The 21056-nt window shown below is 35.5% G+C and overlaps 1 long non-coding RNA gene across 3 annotated transcripts in view; it reads left to right on the forward strand.

Moving 5' to 3' along the window:
* The window catches only part of LOC140698766 (uncharacterized), a 472809-nt gene that overhangs the window by 345286 nt on the left and 106467 nt on the right, over window positions 1-21056 (forward strand). For all 3 annotated transcript variants that reach the window (XR_012076682.1, XR_012076681.1, XR_012076683.1), the window contains one exon: window positions 19500-19723. This is a non-coding gene — a long non-coding RNA (uncharacterized lncRNA). The remainder of the gene's footprint in view (window positions 1-19499; window positions 19724-21056) is intronic.

Below are 21056 nucleotides of genomic sequence, written 5' to 3' on the forward strand. Positions count from 1 at the left end.
GAGAGCCGCATCACAAGAACCTTAGGGCAGCTTCCAGCCAGTATCCAGCAAGGGAGTCCAGCAATCCTCAGGAACCACATCCCACCAGACAGCCATGTAAGCAAACTTTGAAACTCCTTCCCCCATTGAACTTCAGATAAGAACTTAGCCCTGACAGCACCTTGATTAGAGCTTCTTAAGAGACTGTGAAGCAGAGGACCCTGCTAACCTAAAGCTGGATTCATGAAATGCAGACACTGAGAGATCATAAATATATGTTATTTTGATAATTTTATGATGATTTGTTATATAGCACTGGATAATGTATAGAAAAGTTAATTTTTTTCTGAAAGTAACATTTCCTATGGATCTATATACAAGGATTCCTGTACAATGTGAAGTCTTTGCCAACAAATTAATAGGAGCTGGAGAGACGTGAATTAGTGAGTGTTTTCTATGAGGCATCTATAAAAACTAGATTCATAAATCTAGACTTTAATTTAACAGTGTTTAAAATGCTTTTGGGAAAAAAATTCAAGGTAGTAAATGCAACAAAAATTATTATCTCTTGAGCCACTCGAGCATAAGGATGGGACGTGAGGAACCTAGAGGGGTGGGCAGCCACTCTGTCCTTTAGAATGTGTCAAATGAGCTCTTTGCAAATGCTGGGCTGTAGTAAGTTCTTGGCTGGATCCTCTCAGGAGTCCTGCAGTGCAGATATTCCGTGTTGTTAATTAAGGTGCCATCCATAGGTTTTATGTCTGTGGCTTGCAGGCAGAAAGCCTAGCATTCTCATTGGAAGATTCAGAAACCTGGCTCATGCTCTGATCTTAACAAAGGACCATTCAACTCCGATCTGGAGGAAGGGCTGCCAGGGTGTCGGTGGGTAGACTTTTTTTCTTCCAAGAAATAATTTTGAATTTACTCAGGCATTTGGCTAAGGACTCTGAGATCCTAGATACCTATGTCATTTGCTTGGAGAAAAGGTTTTCACCTGAATGAAATATTAAGGGTAGTCATTAACCATTTGGTTCCCAAGACTCTAAAAACTCCATGTGTTATCTGCGTTTGATGAGGACTTCAGCCTGGTTCACATGCCAGGATGTGTTAGCTGCAAAGCACAGCCTCAAAGAATTGAATAATTAGATTTCTTGGATAAAGGTATTTAGAACTCAATATCTCTGCATTTGAAGGAGACTAATGAGCCCTTATTTCCACTTTTGATTTTTACATATACATTTTTTTCTTTCTTGGAAGCAGATCATATAATGAACTTAATAAATCATGAAAATATACTTGCTCAATCATTTCCAATGAAGCAGTGCATTGCCTTAGTTTAAAGGGCTGGCTCTGGAATCAGACTTCCTGGTTTTGATCCCTACTCTGTTACACAGTTGCTCTGTGAGCCTGGGTGAGTCATTTGGCTTATCTGTGACTTTATTTTCTTCTCTGTAAAATGTTAATAATACTTGTCCTCTTTGGGGAATTAAATAGGTTAATAAATGCACAGTCTTGTATCTTGCACATACTAAGCATCATATAATTGTGAACTATTAAGTACTTAGCTAGTTGATGCTGTTTTTCTTCCAAATTACAGATCTGTTATAAGGTCTCTTGTTTATTAAGGGCTCTCCCAATTTGTTATAATAGAGCCACATTAGCAGAATAGCAGAAATGATACTCTTTGCAACAGGAGCAAAATCCTTATCGATAGTGGTAAAGAACTACCCGAAGTTAAACTGTGAGTCTCCTGTAGTGGCTCTGGAGACAATTTCTGGCCGTCAAAGTGTGTGAGCTGCAGCTCTGTGCTCATCTTCAGTACCGTCCTTCCAGGCACATGGCTGGGTGCACCCCCCACTCCCTTGAACTTGGGCGTGGCCGTGAGATGTGCCCTTACGCAGTGCCCAGGTTGCCTAGGTTGTATTTTCTTTCCCCTCCCGTGTTCCTGAGTGTTTGCAATGATGGAGCCTCCATCCACCTGTTTCATAATGTAAGAGAGACTTTGAATAAAGTTAGAATTTTGTCCTTAGGAAAATGAAGAGTTCATTAAAAGATGTAGAATAATTAGCAATCCTTCTGGGTGTTAAATGGACCAAATAGATCAGGAAAGACAGGAAAATGCTTAGCAGAAGGCAATTCTAATACTTTGGGAATACTGAAAAAGATATAAGCAATGATAGAGGAGTGGAATGACATAAAAGAAAAGGAATCTATAAGATGTTACAGAGACAAAATTGAAAATGATTTGACAACCCCACCAGCAGAAATAGGGAGCATACAAGAAAGAGCAGGCTGTGGGGAAAAGAAGGGTTCAATGTGAGAAGTATTGAGTTTTAAGATACTACTGAAACATCTGAGTCAAAATGTCCTGTAGTCATTTGGAAATAGCAGAGAAGGCGTGGTCAAAGTGACAGACTAAGATGGGGAGAGGAGGAATGATGAGATTTAAAATTAAGGGCCATTTAACTCGGTTGTCCAGTCTCCTGGTTTTACATGGTATGAGAGACTTCACATGCATTCATCTCAATTGTAAATTAAAAGCGGTGCTGCCACCCAAATTTCTAATGCAGACTCTCCCAGCAGTTTTAGCTGGTTCTTCTGAACAATTAACTTCTGAAAAATACTGGCCAATTGAGAGAGCTACTTGTGTTTTAGATTTTTGAAGAAACTGTGTTAATATAGGAATATTTGAGAGTTACTTACTTGTTTATTTACCGCCTTGTCCATGAAAACGTTTCTTTTTTAAAAAGATTTTAGGCATTGTAGACCGAGGCTCTTCATTTAAGCCTTTTAAAAATGATGAGGAGATTTAATCAAGAAACATTAGCATGATCATTTAAAATTCCAACACTATAATCCTCAAAATAAGTAATCTGATAAAGTTAAACCACATAGGATTTGCTGAACCTTGTGGTTTTTCTAACCTATGAAAACTTTTAGGAAAGAATAGTTTAATAAAATTGTGGGTAATAATATTTTAACTTAATTTCCTTTTTCCTTTCTTGTTGTTTTGTTCAGCTCTTGATTAGGTCTCCCATAAATAAGTTATTATGGAAATAAATAACAGATAGTGAAAAAGCAACATCTTGTCAAAAATTCAGACTGATTAAACTCCCAGAAAGGAATGTGCTCTGTTTGAGTGGAGGAAGTTTAATTGCCAAGATGCTCTGAGTTGAGATAGGAACAGTGTCACTTGATGTATTTATTAATAACTTTAAAGAAGCAGATGCTGGACTCTTAACAGCTTCTGGAAAGAACTGAGGCCTGGGCTTTTGGAAATTCAATCCATGATTTTCTGTGTGAACTTGCCAGCTCACTCATGTTTTCCTCTGCTTGGATAGAAAGCTTCCTAAATCACATCTAGTTGTCTTGATTTTAATTGCTGCACTGTTATCACTTCTAGAGGATTGCTGTCCACTTATTTTTGATACAGAGGGGACTTAAACATCATATAAAAATATTGTATCTGTTTTCAGGTGCAGGACTTTGGCTACTTTCCTGTGATAGGGTTTTTGCGAGAGCTTTGTAATCAGAAAATATTTTGAGGGGGAAAAAGGGTGAGTGGAGATGATGTGTAAGATTATTTTTCATTACTCTAACACGAGCACCCAAAACCATTTAATATGCTTTTGTTGTCATGGGAATAGAAATAAGAATATCTTCGAAGAACTTCTTTCAATTATGAACAGTCAAATGGAAACGAACACATGCTAACCTCGTCCAGGTGATGTTTGATTTCACTGAGTTTTTCAGATGTTGCTGTAGGTCATTAAGAAAGATCGATTAAGAACTTATGTCAGTAGCATTCTGTCTACAATGTGGCCATTAAGATTCATGATTTGAATCTTTCAATAAGCAGTTTTAGTCATCATTTTATTGGAGCAAACTGATGTGTGTTGGGGTGAGTGTATGTTTGTGGGGGAGGTGGTGGTGGAGACAGACAAGAGCAGGTATAGAAGTTTTTAGGACTGAGATGAGGGTGGGCAGGATGAAATCAAAAACAGTTGTAAGGTTGTGTTTGTAAAGCTAAAATCGGGGTCCATAGGGATTCTTCAGAGAGAAAGGAGCCCATAGCTGGTGGCCTGCTATGTGAGCTAGGACAACAGGAGCTGAATGGCTAGGAGGTAGAAAGTCCTGGCCGACTTCTGAGGATGCTGGAAGGCAGCTCTGTTTAAGGGCCAGGGAGAGTAGACAGTCAGGAAAGGCTGGGTGCCATATGCATACTGAAAGTGTGCAGAACACCTGGAGTACTGAGTTCACCCTTGCAATGAGGGCTTTAGCAATACTTTCATATATTAACTTTCGTATTTTTAAGTATTAGCCCAACAGATACTAGAATTCTGTGTTTCGTGATGGTCTGGTACCTGGTAAATCTCTCCGTTACTTTCTACCTCTCTTGTTTCCCTTAAGTCCACTCCAGGGCAAATGGTACGCCTTTCTGCCTCTCAGCCTTCCTCGAATACTGCTCACAGGCCATGGCTACTGCACACCAGTGTGGTCCCTTTGTCAGATTTCTTTCCCGATGATTCCCTTCCAAATTCCCTTTGTTTCAGGTGTCTGCCCAGTGTCAACCGTAACACGAACCCTAGAGAGTAGAGTTTTGCTTGTTTTGTTCTCTGCTGCATCCCCAGCGCCTCAAAGGGCATCTGGCTCATAACTAGGCACTCAGAAATGTATGACAACATGAAAATTGTTACATATGATTGCTCTCCCCTGGATTAATGGCATGAGGGCTTCGTCAGTATATACCCAGTGAGATGTGGATATTTCTTTAGCGACTCTGACTAAGGAAGTAACAAGGAAAGACAAATAGTCATTCACAAAGCAGCACTGAATCACAGCCCTGCTAATTTTACTCTCAAACCTACTTGAGCAACTCCTAGTAGTGGCACAATTTCAACAAATCCCTGGAATACATTTTCTTCTTCTGCACCTTTGATTCTTGCCAGTCGTTTCTCCTTCAGCAGTCTGCCAGCCCATGACCTTGAAATCATTATTGCCCTAACTTTAGCAGATGCTAGCTCATTACAGTCGCTCTGCTCCATGGGCAGCCTGACTTTGTGAAGTTTTAAATAAGGAAGTTTGTAAGGAGCATCATTTAAATTACAAGGCCCCTAATTTGGTACAGTAGGTAGAAGAAAAATGAAAAGTCCTTTCTAAATTTTGAGGGCTGACCACGGCTGAAATGTTTGGCCTATTTCAGAAAATACCCAGCTCCTGTCATTTGATTCTGCCAGCATAATGGAGTTTCTAGAACACTTGCAGTGCTGTTTGGAAGCCCATGGGTAAGAAGCAGATGGGGGAGTCATTAGGGTAAGAGCAGGAGAGTAGGGAAGGAGCAGTCACCACCCACCAATTCGACTATAGACGTATCTGCCGCTGAGCAGTTGAACACGTTCCCTGCCCTGTGCGATGTTGCTGCTTAAAAAACAAATTCCCCTGTCAGCTTTCTGATTCGACCTGCAGTCTGCAGGGCTGGGGAACTGCCGTAGATCCGTTTATTTTCTCAACTCTGTTTACTGATCCAGAAGTAGATTTGATTCCCAAGGCTTACCCTCTTATGAGAATTATACCCACTTTACAGATCAGCAATGAAAGCAGACTGTTTAGTTTTGAACAATTACTGGAAATGATCTCTTTTTATTAGAGCGGTCAAATAACTTATTGACCAAAGTAGGAGGCTTCTGAAATCAAGGGAATACTAAAAATAATACAGTTATAAATATGTATGTGTGTGTATGTGTGTGTATATATATATATATGGACAGAGAGAGAGAGAGAGGAATGTTGCATATCACTCATTTTTTACAGTTTTATTGAGAATAATCAGTATACATCACTGTACAAGTTTCAGGCTTATAGCATGGTGGTTTGATTTACATATATTGTGAAATGATTATCACAGTAGCTTCAGCTAGCATCCATTTTTTCATATAGATACTATTAAAAAAAAGGGTGAAGGCAAAAATTTTCTTCTTGCGGTGAGAATTCTTAGGATTTACTCTATTAGCAATTTTCTTATGTGTCTTACGGCAGTGTAAGCTATAGTCTTCATGTTCTGCATTACATTCCCAGTCCTTATCTGTCTTATAACTGGAAGTGTGTACCATTTGATCACCTCCCTCTAATTCCTCCTCCCTCCAGACCCCACCTCTGGTAACCACAGTCTGAAAGGTAGTGAAAACACTAACTCTAAAAGAGATCTGCATCCCCGTTTCCATAGCAGCATTTACAGTAGCCAAGACATGGAAACCACCTAAGTATCTATCAGTGGATGAGTGGATAAAGAAGTTTTGGTCTGTATATACAATGGAATATAATTTAACTATAAAAAACAAGGAAATCCTACCATTTGCAACAACATAGATGGATCTTGAAGGCATTATGCTAAGTGAAAAAAGTCAGACAGAGAAAGACAATTATAGTGTGATCTAACTTATCTGTGGAATCTAAAACAAAAACAAATGCATATATATACATCTATAAAATGTGTATAAAAGTTTAGCACCTTCTTTGTTTTTTATATGTATATATAGAATATTTATTGACTAACAAATTGATATTTTTATGTTAGGAGATGTAAAAGTCATTAAAATTAATTTATAACAAAATAAATTATTTTATAACAAAATTATTTATAAAAAGTAAAATAACATACTGATATATATTGAAGCAAAATAAAAGTTTTATTGTGAATAATATGAACGTTAAAATAAGAAACAATTTTTATAGTAAATGTTCTGGCAATTTAAGTACACTTTTAGTATTGTGTATTTCTAATATATATTAGTATTTTTCTAAGGAATAAGTTTCTTTTAATGCAATCTTATTTTAAAAATTAAATTGACTGCAGTCATCCTCGTGGTTGCATTTTGTCATTAATATATTTGATATTGACGTCTTTAACTGATTTGTCATCTAATATACCTGGTAAAATAAGATCAAAGTCTGCTAAATGGAAAATAGTATCACTAAACTTTTGTTTTGTTTTGAAATGTAGAAATGTGGCCACACAAATATTTTACAAGTGCTGTCTTTTGTTACTCCATTTCAAGTATTTTGCTTGGAGAATTATTTTTAAAGTAAAATATAGAATTGTCGATTTCGATTCCATGCTGATTCAGAACATAAATGCTTTCAACAAGAGTAGAATCTCTATACAAAACTTTCCTCAAATTTAAAATATTCCAAAGTTCAATTATAGAATTTAAAAATTAACTGAAAAATTGTGTTGAACACTGGAATTTGACACAACACTGTAAAATGATTATGAATCAATAAAAAATGTAAAAAAAAAAAAAGAATAAAAGGCTGAGTGAGAAAGAAAAAAAAGAATTTAAAAATTTAATTTGTAGTTACAAATCTGTAAAAATTTAATTTGTAGTTACTAGTTACAAACTTGTTAATCTTAAGATTCATCTTTTGCTTTGAGATAGATTTCAATATCTTCCTGTTTGGAAGCAAGCTTGATTTTCAGTATTTACAATTTGTTAAAGCTTTAAAAACTATTGTGTGTGTGTTTCACTTAAATACTTTGATTAAAGATATAAAAGTGATTCTCAACAAAAGACAACCTAAATTTAGAAAACTCTTTTATAAAAAAATTCACTCTATATATCACTTAGGCTCACTTCAAAAGTAGTTCTTAATAGGATCATACACCATGACCAAATGGGGTTTATCCCTGGACAGTTCAACATACAGAAGTCAATGTGGTCTAATAGACCACATTAACAAGACAAAGGATAAAAAAAATCACATGATCATCTCTATAGATTCAGATAAAGCATTTGACAAAATTCAACACTGTTTCACAATAAAAACTCTAAAAAAAATTTAGGTCAGAAGGAATTTAATTCAACATAATAGGCCATGTATGAGAAACCCACAGCTAACAGTATACTCAACAGTGAAAAACTGAAAGATTTTCCACTGAGATCAGTTTTCCATGCAAGGAAACTCATTCTCACCACTTCCAGTCAATGGGAACTAGAAGTTCCAGCCAGAGCAATTAGGTAATAAAAAGAAATAACAAGCATCTAAACCAGAAAAGAGGATGTAAAATTACTTTGTTTGCAAGTGAAATTAAGAAAATAATCTCATTTACACTAGCATCAAAAAGATTTAATACATAGGAATGAATTTAACCAAGGAGGTGGAAGACTTGTCCATTGAAAACTATATAATGTTGATAAAAAGAAATTAAAGAAGACATAGATAAATGGAAATATATCCTATGTTCATAGATTGGAATCTCAACCTTCTAATTTAATATTGCAAAAATGTCTATACTTACCCAAAGCAATCTCCAGATTCAATGTAATCCCTATAAAAATCCCAATGGCATTTTGCAGAAATAGCAAAAACAACCCTAAAATTCATATGGAATCACAGTAAGCCCTAAATAGCCAAAGCAATCCTGAGAAAGAACAAAACTGGAGACATCACACTTGCCAATTTCAAAGTATATTACAAAGCCACAGTAATTAAAACAGCATGGAACCCACATTAAAAAGGAGAACAGAATAGAGAATCCATGCATGTATAATCAGTTGATCTTTGATAAGGGTGACAAGAATATAGAACAGGAAGCTAGTCTCTGCAACAAATGGTTTTGTGAAAACTGGATATTCCCATATAAATAAATGAAAATGGACCCTTACACCATACACAGAAATTGACTCAAAACGTATTTAAAGAAATAAAAGTAAGGCCTGGGACTGTAAGACTTCTAGAAGAAAACAGGACAAAAATCTTTATAGCATTGATAAAGGCAGTTATTTCTTGGATATGACACTGAAAGTACAAGTAGCAAAAGCAAAAATGGACAAGTGGAACTACATTAAACTAAAAGCTTCTACACAACAAAAGAAACAATCAACAGAATGAAAAACCAAACTATAGAATGGGAGAAACTATCTGGAAACCATGTATCTGATAAGGGCTTAATATTCAAACTATATCAGGCACTCCTACAATTCAGTAGCAGTAATAATAACCAACAAAAACAACAACAACACTAATAATAATAATAATAATTTGATTTTAAAAATAGGCAAAAGACTTGAACAGACATTTCTCCAAAGAAGGCATAAAATGGCCAGTTGTTACTTGAAGAGGTGCTTAATGTCACTAATCATCAGGGAAATGCAAATCAAAGCCACAATCAGGTATCACTTCACATCTGTTAGAATGGCTATTATCAAAAGACAACAAAACAAAAAACCCAAAGAAAAGAAGTGCTGACTCAGATGTGGAGAAATTGAAACCCTTATGCATTGTTGGTGGACATGTATAATGGTGCAGCTACTATAGAAAACAGTATGGAGATTCTTCAAAAAATTAAAAATAGAACTACTGTATGATCCAGCAATCCCACTTTTGAATATATATCCAAAAGAATTGAAATCAAGATCTTGAAGAGGTATTAGCACTTCATGTTCATTCATGGTATTCATTATTCACCATTAGCTGAGATTTGGGAACAACCTAAGTGTCCATCAATGGATGAATAGATAAAGAAAATAATAAGGAATATTTTTCAGCCTTAGGGGAAAGAAAATGGAAATCTTGCCTAATATGACAATGTGTATGAACCTGGAGAGCATTATTCTTAGACAGTCACAGAAGGACAAATACTGAAACTAGTCAGACTAGTCAGACTCATAGAAACAGTAGAGTGGTAGCTGCCCAGGACTGGGAGAGGAAGAAATAGAAAATTGCTGTTCAGTGGGTATAAAGTTTCAGTTATGCAAAATGATTAAGTTCTAGAGATCTGCTATCACACTGTGCTTAAGAATACTTAACTTAAAAATTTGCATACTTAAGAATCTGTTAAAAGGGTAGATCTCGTGTTAAAGATCTCTGCTCTTACCAAAAAAATAAATAAATAAATTGTTGCTGAGTAGCCAAGAGAGAAAGTATGTACCACTACATTAAACAGTTTTTATATATTTCTGCTCACTCACAAACTTTTATATTTCATCTAATCTAAAATATTATGCATAAAATATCTGTAAATTTTGGACAACTATAGCATCTGTTTAAATTTGTACAATATCACAACTTGTGCAAAAGCTACCTTGAATTATACATGCACTATAATCAATTCCAAATATATTTCTTTTTTTGTCAATTTCCTAAGGTACGGAATAGCTGCTACTGCATAGCCCCCAGACACTTCACAGCGTAAAGGCACAACATTGCTATGCTCACAGATTCTCTGTGTCAAGAATTTGGACAGGGCATAGCAGGGATGGCTTGTCTCTGCTCCACAATATCTAGGTCAAACAGCTGGAGGGTGGAATTAGCTGGAGGAGTCTTCACTCACATATTCAGTGCATGAAGCTGACTGTCAACTAAGACCTCAGTTGAGCTGTTGTCTGGAACATCTGCATGTCACCTCATTAAATGGTCTTCTTGAATGATCTTCTTTGGATTTGTCTCCTGCATGGCAGCTAGATGACAAGGGTGGTGTCAGTTGGGAGCTGGAAGAAGTGCATGGCATTTTGATCACCAGGATTTGGAAGTCACATAATGACACCTGCCATACACCAATAGAACATTCACAAATGTTTGCCCAAATAAAAGGCAAGGGACATGGACTCCAACCACTTCATGGGAGGAATGTCAAAGTCACATAAGAAAAGCATGTATGGGATAAAGATTTTTTTTTCAGTTATTATTTTATGGAACTATAATTGGCCACAGTTGAATTAGTAAAAGCGCTGTTTTTGTCATGACTGCTCCAGCAGGATTTGTGTTTATATTACAAAGATAGTTTTATCTTCAATGTTGAGCTTTTTAACTATATTTTTTAAATCATCAACATCTGATCTTTCACCTTCAACAGGATGAATTTTGAAAAGTTTTATGTAGGATTCATAAATTGGATTTAAAAAACTCTTACCAGATTTAACTGATTACTTTCTGAAGCATCTGAGACACTGAAATAAAATTTACATGATTGAACTATTTACAAAGTGGATGTACTGCTAATGGAGCTAACTAGTTACAGCAGTTGATCCACGTTTCATTTGTGTATAAACAATCTTGGAATTAAAAATTAGCAAAATGAATTCAAACAAAGAGGTACTTGACCTAAATGAAAAGCCATGCATCACAAGGTGACATGATCACCTTCTGCAGCTGCCTCCTTTACCTTGTTGTCTGGAGCACATTTTTCTTAAAGTTACTGTTAACTTTGGAAGTAGTTGCTGCTGTTTCTTCTGCAGATTCATGTCTTCATGTTTAGATGGGGTTGATGAAAATCACCATTCTTCCTGTGATGGAGAGAAAATGTTGAGAAACGTTGTGCAAGCTAAGCAAGTTGTCATCAACTTCCTTGAAGAATGAAATTTAGTCTTTTTCATTAAAAAATTTTTTTCTTTCTTTTTTTTTTAGCTCATTGCTTCCAAAAGGGCTTATTTTAAACTCAGGAAGCCTTGCTAAACAAAATAGTCTTTGATTTATAATGTTTAATATTGCATGACAGAACGACTGTAACACAGGTTTCTAGAGTTGGACTGATCAGCCTCTCTTTCCAGCACACACGTCATGTACACCTAACCTATGGTCACCATGTTTCCCACCTACCCTCCTGGGGTGTCCAAGCAAGACCTGCAGAACAACCGTCCGGCGTACCAAATTCCTATTAGGGACGTCGAACACTTATCACCACCATCTGACTCTTACTGCTTGTGTCTGAGCACACTTTGTTTTATCAGAGAATGCTGAGTATGCTTTCCTTGAAAGGAGTGTTGTGTTTTGTCAGGAAGGGGTTTGGGAAAGAGAGATGTGTTATCTGTGGTCTCTTTCATATTTTAGCTATGTGTTAAAGTGAGAACTGTGTAAACTGTACATGTGACTCACACATTACTAGATGGCTGCAGGTATAAAAATTATGATTTCCTATAATTATTCTGGTTTACTTTAATGCAAGTATTTTAATAAAATTTAAATGAATTGAAAACTGCTACATAAATGTTAATCTGGAATGGGATACTATGACAATGTGAATATATCAGAAGTGAACCATGACAAAATTTATGGTCATCATATTTTTTAATCCAGATTGGACTTCTGTAGGCATCTTTTGAATTCTACTGCTCTCCAAATATTGTTACGTTGAGCAATAGTAAGATTGAGTTGTTTTGCAATTTATTAGCTATGCTATCTCAGGAAACTTATGTGTACCCTAAGTCTGTTTCTTCCTATTTAAAATGAGGTTAATAATATCTAACTCTCAGGAACATTATGAGGATTAAATTGGGAAAGTCTTAAAGGAGCCTAGCACAAAATAAGTCGCTTAAATAATGATTATTTTATTAGCTATTTTATTATTAATATCAATAATATTGATTATAATATGTAATATGTGTGAAATGATTGTTTTCACGCCTTTGAAGAAGTTAGTATCATTATTTTACTACCAAGAATTCTATTATGGAGGGAATATTGAAATGAGCCCTGTTACACATTTTTTTGAGGGTGAAATTGCATTTTTAGAGGACAAGGCAATACAAATAGAAATCCTCAGACTTATTTGACCCTATAATTGTCACATTTCTTGGCATTTATTCAAGTGTAGTAAGCACACATATGACAGAGAATATAGCTGGGAAGTTGTTCATTGTACTGCTGTTTAGACAGCAAGAAATTGATAGCAACTTAAGTGTCCAAACATAAAGTCTTGATTTAATAAATTAAGACACAAACATATAATGTAGTAGTGTGAAGTCATTAAAAGTGCTGTGGTTGAAATTTAATAACATGTAAATATATTCATGTCATCTTTAAAATAACAGCCTACAAAACTGTATGTATTATTAATTCCCAACTTTATTTTATGATATTTTAACTCAAACACACAAACACACACATGAAAGACTGAGAATCTCTAAACCAAATTGCTAACAGCGAGTCTGTCTGAATAGTAAAATTACAAGTTGTCTCACTTCACGTGTTTTCAGTTGGACATAACCACAAAACCAATTCAAATTAGTTTAAAAAGTAGTCTCAAGAGTAGAGTGGCTTTCTGGTATAGTTACATCAGGGCGCCAGTTCTTTTCCTCTAAGATTTTCCCAGCTCTGCCTCCTCTCCTGTACGTATCCTCATCCTTAGGATGGCTTGCTTCGTGAAGCTTGATGCCAGCCGCGGTTGTTGGCCATGCATGAGGCACAGCAAACAAGGCATTTTAGCTTAGCCTTGACCATAAAAAAAGAGTTTTGTTTTTCATCTGATTTGACCAACCAGAGGCAGACATGGGTCAGAGAAGCACTCAGGACTGAATGGAACAGGTTGATTGGATGTTGCTGCCCATCCCAGGGTTAGTCAGGATGGCAAAAGAAGCATTATGGTGCTCTGTTTACTTCAGAGGCAACTGTGGAGGAGAAATTAGGTCAATCCCATGTAAGTTCTGTGGTTACTACAATGGGGAAGAGATGGAACAGATGCTGGTGGAGGCAACACAGCATCTCTTTCCATGTATACACTTTCTACAAGTACATATATATATTCACATATATATGTGTATATATATATGAATATATTCTATTAGTTATAATAAACATTTTTAAATGGTAACTTTAAAATCTTCACTATATAGACCTAAATTAACAGAACCCTTAATGACTGAATTAGTATAATTATCATTATCGTTAATATTGAAGTTTTAGGGGAAAGTGACATATAATAAGAAAACCATCAAAAAGCACAATTTCCAGGTTACAGCTCTGGGATAAGAACTGATGAGGCATAATCTTCCATGAACACTTCCATGTTCATCTCTGGGCACAGATAATAACCTGGAGTTCTAAATGAGAACCATTTTATTCAAGTGAGTGTAACTGCATTTTTTTCTTCAAGTTATTTATCCAGGCCAAAAAGAGATATTAGCAGTCTTTCAGAGAAACAACATTTCATTAGTAAATGTTGAAATTGAAGGTGTGTTTTTAATAAAAGCAACCCAAGTCAATCACCTGGAAAAACCCATGCTAAAAGTCTTCAGGTTCGTGGAGATGTAATTTTACCTGGGTCTCTGAGTGTTTTGCCACCATGGTTCTCCCCCAAGTCTGATATACTCTTCAAGGGGGCAGTGATCCCAGTGGGAGCAAATACAGGAACCTCATGGACCTGGGGCAGAAAATGGGGGTCCCAGTGCAATAACTACTCATCTACCGTGTGCCTTAGGCAAGTCATTTAAGAACTACGGCCCGCTCTTTCTGTGGTTTTAAATTGAGACGATTGAGCTAAATGACCTGAGTTCCCTTCCAATTTTAAATGTGGGTATTTCACAAAGGCTTGCTCTGGACAAATGACAAAATTATGTTTCTCTTCACATCGTGACCCTGCCCCAGAGATCAAAGTAGAGGTAAAATTGAGCTTTATTTTTATAACATGGCATTTTATTCACAGTTCCTCATTCATTTTTCACTGCTGGATCGCAGAGCCAGTTTGCAAAGGGATGTTAAAAAATGAAACAAAACACACTGCCTTGTGCATTTGATGTTCATAAGGCTGTTGACACTTTTCACCTCTGTGATTTTACCCTCTGCATTAGGGTCCCCCTCCCCCTCTTTTTCTTTCTTTCTTTTGTGTTCACAAAAGGTGGAGAGCAGTGAGTTAATCACACACCTCAGCTCAAGGCACAATATCATCACAATATCATTTGTCTGTACGAAGCCTGTTTGTTGTTTTCTTTTCCCAATTATTCATATTTAACACCTTAGATCAGTTCTGTTCTCCTCTCCTCAAACATTCTATATGTTTACCCTATATTTGTTTGTATGTGTCCTGACACAATGCTTTCTTGTTTTACTGTGTGTAATTTACAGAAAAGGAATTGTGTTATTGACCTCATTAAGTTCAGCATCTTATCTTTAATATTTGTTCATTCTGCTATGTATTCTGATCTGTTGTGCTTTGTGAGTGTATATTTTACCTACCACTTTCCTAGGCTGTACCCTTCCTACCAGTTTTTAAGTGTATGTGAGGTGAGATCAAGGCTTTTTATTTGTTTGTATAAATACTCGATTGAGAAAACTCAGATTATTCTTGTAGAGTAGGAGACCATGAAAAGAAAAATTATCTTCAGAAGGAACTGAGCTTCCTTCTTTGTTACCACCTTTCTTTCTCTGTAAATCAAGGGCAGAGGTAACCTTTACGGAAATTTTGACCTCTGAAATCTTACAGCTATGCTGTAATACTGGGAACTAGAAAATAAACGCTACAGTATTTACCTTCTCCTAATCCCACTCATCACTTTCCAAATGTTTTCTCTGTCTTCCCTATAATTTCCCTCACCTTGCCAAATATATATAAGGGAGGAAAAATAATTTTCCCTTTACCCTTCTGAGTTCTTGGCTGAGATTCCTATAATAAAAGACAGATTAAGATGAGAAAAACAGACAGAAGTTTATTAATATGTATATCTCATGTATACATGGGAGATACCCACAGAAAAATGAGTAACTCAGTGTGCTGGCTTAGAATTACGGCTTATGAAGCGTCTTTAACAAACAGTGGTAATTTTTGGAGAAATGACAGGACAGAGGAAAGCAATTTAAGGCTTCTAAAGGCAGAGATAAACACTAGCTAATAAAGTGTGTTATGTAGATTCCTCTAGTGATGTCTCCAAGGATTTACCATTATTATTCTTGGTGGAGAGAGAAGGAGGGCTACCTTGTAAATTTATATTCTGCTTTTGGGCAAAAAGGGGAGGACAGAGAGTTTTTCTTTACTTGCTTGTTCTCAATTGCCTTTAGCTCAGAATAACCCTTATGCCAAAGTGGCATAGTCTGGAGTGGCATAATCTGCTACCCTTCGTTTGTTTCAAGAATTTTTACTGATTTATTTTTATTTATTTGAAAACGAAAAGACAACTGTGATGACTCTTCCAAATCTTCTGATAAATACTCAAGATCTATGGTTTTTATTAAAAAATATTTTATTTCCCCTGGCTTTTATTTCTTAATGTTTTTAAAGTTTTTCTCTTTATCATGGTATTTGACAATTTGATTTTGCTGTTCTTGACATGATTGTCTTTGTGTTTTCTTTTTGGGTTTTGCTGATGTTGTTTGAAATATTTGGTCATTTTTTTCTGTCTTTCCTTTATCTCTTTGCTTCCTGACATTCCAATTGCACGTATGTTGGAGTGCTTGATTTTGTCCTATTGGTCACTGACGCTCTTCTAGTCTATTTTATCTTTATGCTTAATTTTAAGAAAAGGGTTTCTATTGCAGTATTTTCAAGTATGCTGATTTTTTCCCTCTTTTACAGTATCTAATCTGTTATTAATCTCATCTAGTATATTTTTTATTTCATATATTGTATTTTTTATCTTTAGATATTGCAAGTGGGTCTCTTAAAAATACTTCCCATTTTTCTCATCATACTTATGTTTCCCTCTACCTTCCACACTGAACAAAACACATGGAGCACATTTGATAAAAGCAGTTTTAGCATCCTTATCTAATAATTTCATTTTCTCTGTCATTTCTGGCTGTGTGTCTATTGACTCATATTTTTCCTAGTATGGGGTGTAATAACCTGCTTTTCTGCATACCTCCTAATTTTTTTCATTGGATGCTGGATATTGTGAATTCCACAATGTTGCATGTTGGATTGTGTTTTTTCTTTTCAATAGTATTTAACGTTTGTCTTGGCAGACATTGAAGTTACTGGTGTTCAGTTTGATCCTTTTGAGACTTTAAAGATCTTTTAGGGACGATCTAGGTTAGGTTTTAGTCTGAGACTAACTGAGCTCCAAAAATAAGGCTCCACCTTCTGACGCCTCTTCCTGACATGCCCCCTATGATAGGAAGCCTTTGCTGTCTGACTTGGGAGAAGTACAAGTTATTTACACAGTGAACTCTGAAAATTGATCTGCTTCCTTCTTTCCAGTGGTTCATTTCTAGCCTCAGCTAGTTTCTTCTCAAGTATACAGAGATCAGTACTCAGCTGAAGACTTGCGGGGACTGTCTGTGTATACAGAGAGTTCTCTGGGAAGTTCTCTCTTTTCCAGTACTCTGCCCTGTTAATTCTAGTTCCTTCAACTTCTATAAACACTCATCTCTGGCTCTTCTATAAAATGGGATTGCAGGGTTCTGACTGGGTTCTATCTCTCTGCATTAGCCTGGAAACTGCATTCAGGCCACACAATAGCCTGCAGCAATTGTAGAACTCATCTTATTTTTCTTCTCCCGGGTATCGTAGTCTCTTATGCTTATTGTCCAGTGTCTGAGAACAGTTGATGAATATATTTTGTCCAGTTTTCTAGTTGTTTAAGGTTGTAGGGTAAATCCGTCTTCTGTAATTACATTGTGGCCATACGTGGAATTCCCTCCCACCCTTTTATAAAAGATAGATAAAGAGATATATAGATATTTTCATGAGGGGTTGCCTCTTTCCTGTTCTCTCCTTCAGAGTTGTTTCAGTATCCCAAACTCTAAATTTTTAGAGCCACATTTTCTCCAGATTCATCCTTCTTAATATGCTCACCATGTACATTGCTAAGGACGTTGGCATCTTATTGAGATAGTAGATTTGGTTAATTCTCTGAAATATGCTAATCTTGGGAACCCAAAATCTAAGTTCAGTATTACTATATTTCTTTTTTCATTGTATTGGAGAGGTGTAGCATGGTTTTGTATCTAATAGGGGGAAAATGTAATGATATTGCACACATAATGAAAGCAAAGCTTGAGGAAATATCAGCTGTTTTATAGATTTTGCAGTAAATCTCACAAGTGAAAAAAGAAGTTACAAGACAGAAAGCATTCCCTTGCTTCTTGTCTTTATGACTATAACAAATATTTAAACTTAGATCCGTGCGCTGTCAACTATAAACCTGCTATTTTCTTTAGCTGTTTACAAGAAAAAAACAAACCCAGTCCCTATCTATCAGCTTTCAAATGAACCAAAATAACAGCACTGTCTGAACTTTTCTATTCAGTAATTTATAGAGGAGAAAATATTTTGGGTTTTAAATTTTTCATGCCACACTGAACAAGGAAGCAATTAGCTAATACCTTTAGTGGTTTATTTTATATTCAGAACAAGTGGCCAAGACATTTAAAGTAGATAGAAATATTTTGCTAACATTAATTGAAAAACTTATGACGTGTGACATTCAATCCAAAACAACGCTGCTGTGTGGGTGTTTGGAAATTTTGAGTTTAAAAAAAGACATCACAGTGGATTATTTACTTTTATTCCTTCTGTTTGGTTTTCTGAGCATTTGGGTTTGCTTCCAGGGTCCTGGAAAAGTTGACATCAATGTTATTTTAAACAAGATATTCATAATACCTAAGTAACATGAATTTAGAAGACCATTTAACTCAGTTGGACACATGCATTTGTCTAATCATTCTGCCAAATATCTGCATATTTACTCATAAGCCATATCTTTGTAACATGTATAGTCATTTTAAAAGGAGTGAATGAAGGGAGATAGGACTGGTGATTCCAAGAAATGTGAAAACTTTAATTTCTGCCTCAGTTTGAAAACAACAATAGCAAACTTCAGAATAGATAATTTTGACAGTTTAAGACAATATTTTCTCCACATCTAGATTTACTCCTTTTACTATGAGATTTGATAATCACTAAAGTAGTTTAACAGATATTTCAAGCAAGCCGTTTTTTTTTTTTTATTGAAGTATAGTTGATTCACAGTGGTTTAGTTTCTGGTATACAGCATAGTGATTCAGTTATACAAATATATGTATATTCTTTTTTTGTTACATGTATTACAAGCTATTGAATATAGTTCCCTGTGCTATACAATAGGACCTTGTTGTTTATCTATATATATAGTGGTTTGTATCTGCTGATCCCAAACTCCTAATTTTTCCCTCCCTCTTTCCCCTTTGATAACCGTAAGTTTGTTTTCTATGTGTGTGTGTCTGTTCTGTTTTGTAAAGAAGTTCATTTGTGTCATTTTTTAGATTCCACGTATAAATACCATAGGATATTTGTCTTTCTTCATCTGACTTACTTCACTTAGTATGAAATCTCTAGGTCCATCCATGTTACTGCAAATGGCATTATTTCATTCTTTTTATGGCCTAGTAGTATTCCATGGTATGTGTGTATACATCCCACACAATTTCTTTATCCTGTCATCTGTTGGTGCACATTTAGGTTGCTTCCATGTGTTGGCTATTGTAAATATTGTCAGGAAAGTCTTTGTACTGAGGATTAATAATATATAAATATAGTTTGACTTAAGCACTGAGCATAAATGAAGGACATAAATTCTTCAAGCTTATCCTTAAGTTACTCAGAGCCCAAGGAAATAGGTCTTTGAGAGTCAATATTCCTTAAAGTGTTCTGCAAAACAAAACAAAGTAGAAAGAGTCAGCCTTACGTAATTAAATTCCCATTGAGTCAATGGGGGATGGGTGCAATACAAGAAAGTTTGCTCTAGAAATTTCAGTAAGTAGATTTTTGTAAAATACTAGAGGTTTTAATGAATATTTATGAAGCATCTCTGAATGCTCTGCTCTTTCTCTTCCAGTTATGCCCAAGTGACTATGTTTTCAGATCCTGTCTAGCCTGGTAAAGGATAGAAGACCATGTGGAATAGAGATAAGACATCCCAGATGAAGTCATCTGAAACTAACCAGACCCCTGCTGACGCAAAACTAGTTCATAGAAACATAAGTGAGTGCAGCTGGGATCAGAGGAACCACTCACTTGAACCCCATTCAACTTTCCAACTCATAAAATCATGAGCTCAATGTAAGTTATTGTTTTAGCTGTTAATGTTGGGTTGGTTTGTTACACAGTGATAGCAGACTGATATTTTGCTTTCATTCTTATAGCACCTGATAAAGATAGAGGAATGAAATGGCACTGGTGTCAACTAAACCTTTGGATTGTGGTCACTTGGCAAAATGCCTGGGACCTGACTAGAGTGTATTCTAACATTCACATAAAATTACCAGTGAGCCAGTATGGTATTCTGTCAGGACCCTTAGCCTGGGAGAAAGAAACTTGGGTTCCAGCCCTGTCTAGGACATTTAATTCACTAAGGCGCTTTGAACAGATCACCTCACTTTACTGGTTCTCTTTTCCACATATTTAAAATGAGGGGCTAGCTGTTTGTGACCAAAACACAGACTAAGTACACCAAAGAAACCAATTGGTTAGGAAATTTCAAGTATGCCTAAGCATTCTAAGTAAAGGCTTATGTTCTTTGTGGTCTTTGTACCAAGTAAGACACAAGTCGTTCTTTACTCTTGTCTTAAAAATAAGTATTATTTCCACAAGTCATTAAGACTATATAAACATTTATTGGGTATCTACTCTAAGCCAGACTGTAATCGTCAAAGTACAATCATAACAAGACATAATTATTGATATTCATCAAAATTCTATACCAGAATATTCAAGGAGCATTGTTTTACTTAATGAAAATAATTTAACTACCCAATACTAAAGGAAATAGTAATAACATAATGTTTAATAATAATAAAATACATTTGATATAAATTATATTAGTTTATTCATATATAAGTACAAATGTATTAATATGCTCTATTAAATAATATAAATAACAATATATTAATACTCAGACAACAAAGATATTTATAGGATATTTAATCATACTCTCTATATATTGTTAAATTGAGACATTTAATATATCCCTTTGACTTTTGTTTATACTAAAGGCCAGGGCCAGGTATTGTTTCAACCCTGTTTTATGACAAAGGCTTTTCAGAGATTGGACAACCAGAGAAAAACCAAGGAAACAGAAGTGAGATAAATTTTGGCAACTTGAAAAGGAGCATTTTTCTTCATTCAGAATATTTTTTTCCTTTTAAAAAATCCATTACAAGGCAAGGCATTTCTCAAGATTAGTACATTGTCAGATGTTAATCTGGTTTTTGTGTCTGTGAGAGAGAGGAAAAGTGACATCTGGGGTTACATTTCTATAAGGAAATGATGTCCAGCCATAAAATGACAAGCAGTGTTAACGGAGCATTGTACTTCCTCATCTATAGCTGACCTTTAAGGAGAATTGTAGTTATTATCTCACAATATTCCTTCATTTATTAGCTGTCCCTTTCCT

The sequence above is a fragment of the Vicugna pacos genome, chromosome 10, assembly GCF_048564905.1.
Source record: "Vicugna pacos chromosome 10, VicPac4, whole genome shotgun sequence".
Lineage (NCBI taxonomy): Eukaryota > Metazoa > Chordata > Mammalia > Artiodactyla > Camelidae > Vicugna > Vicugna pacos.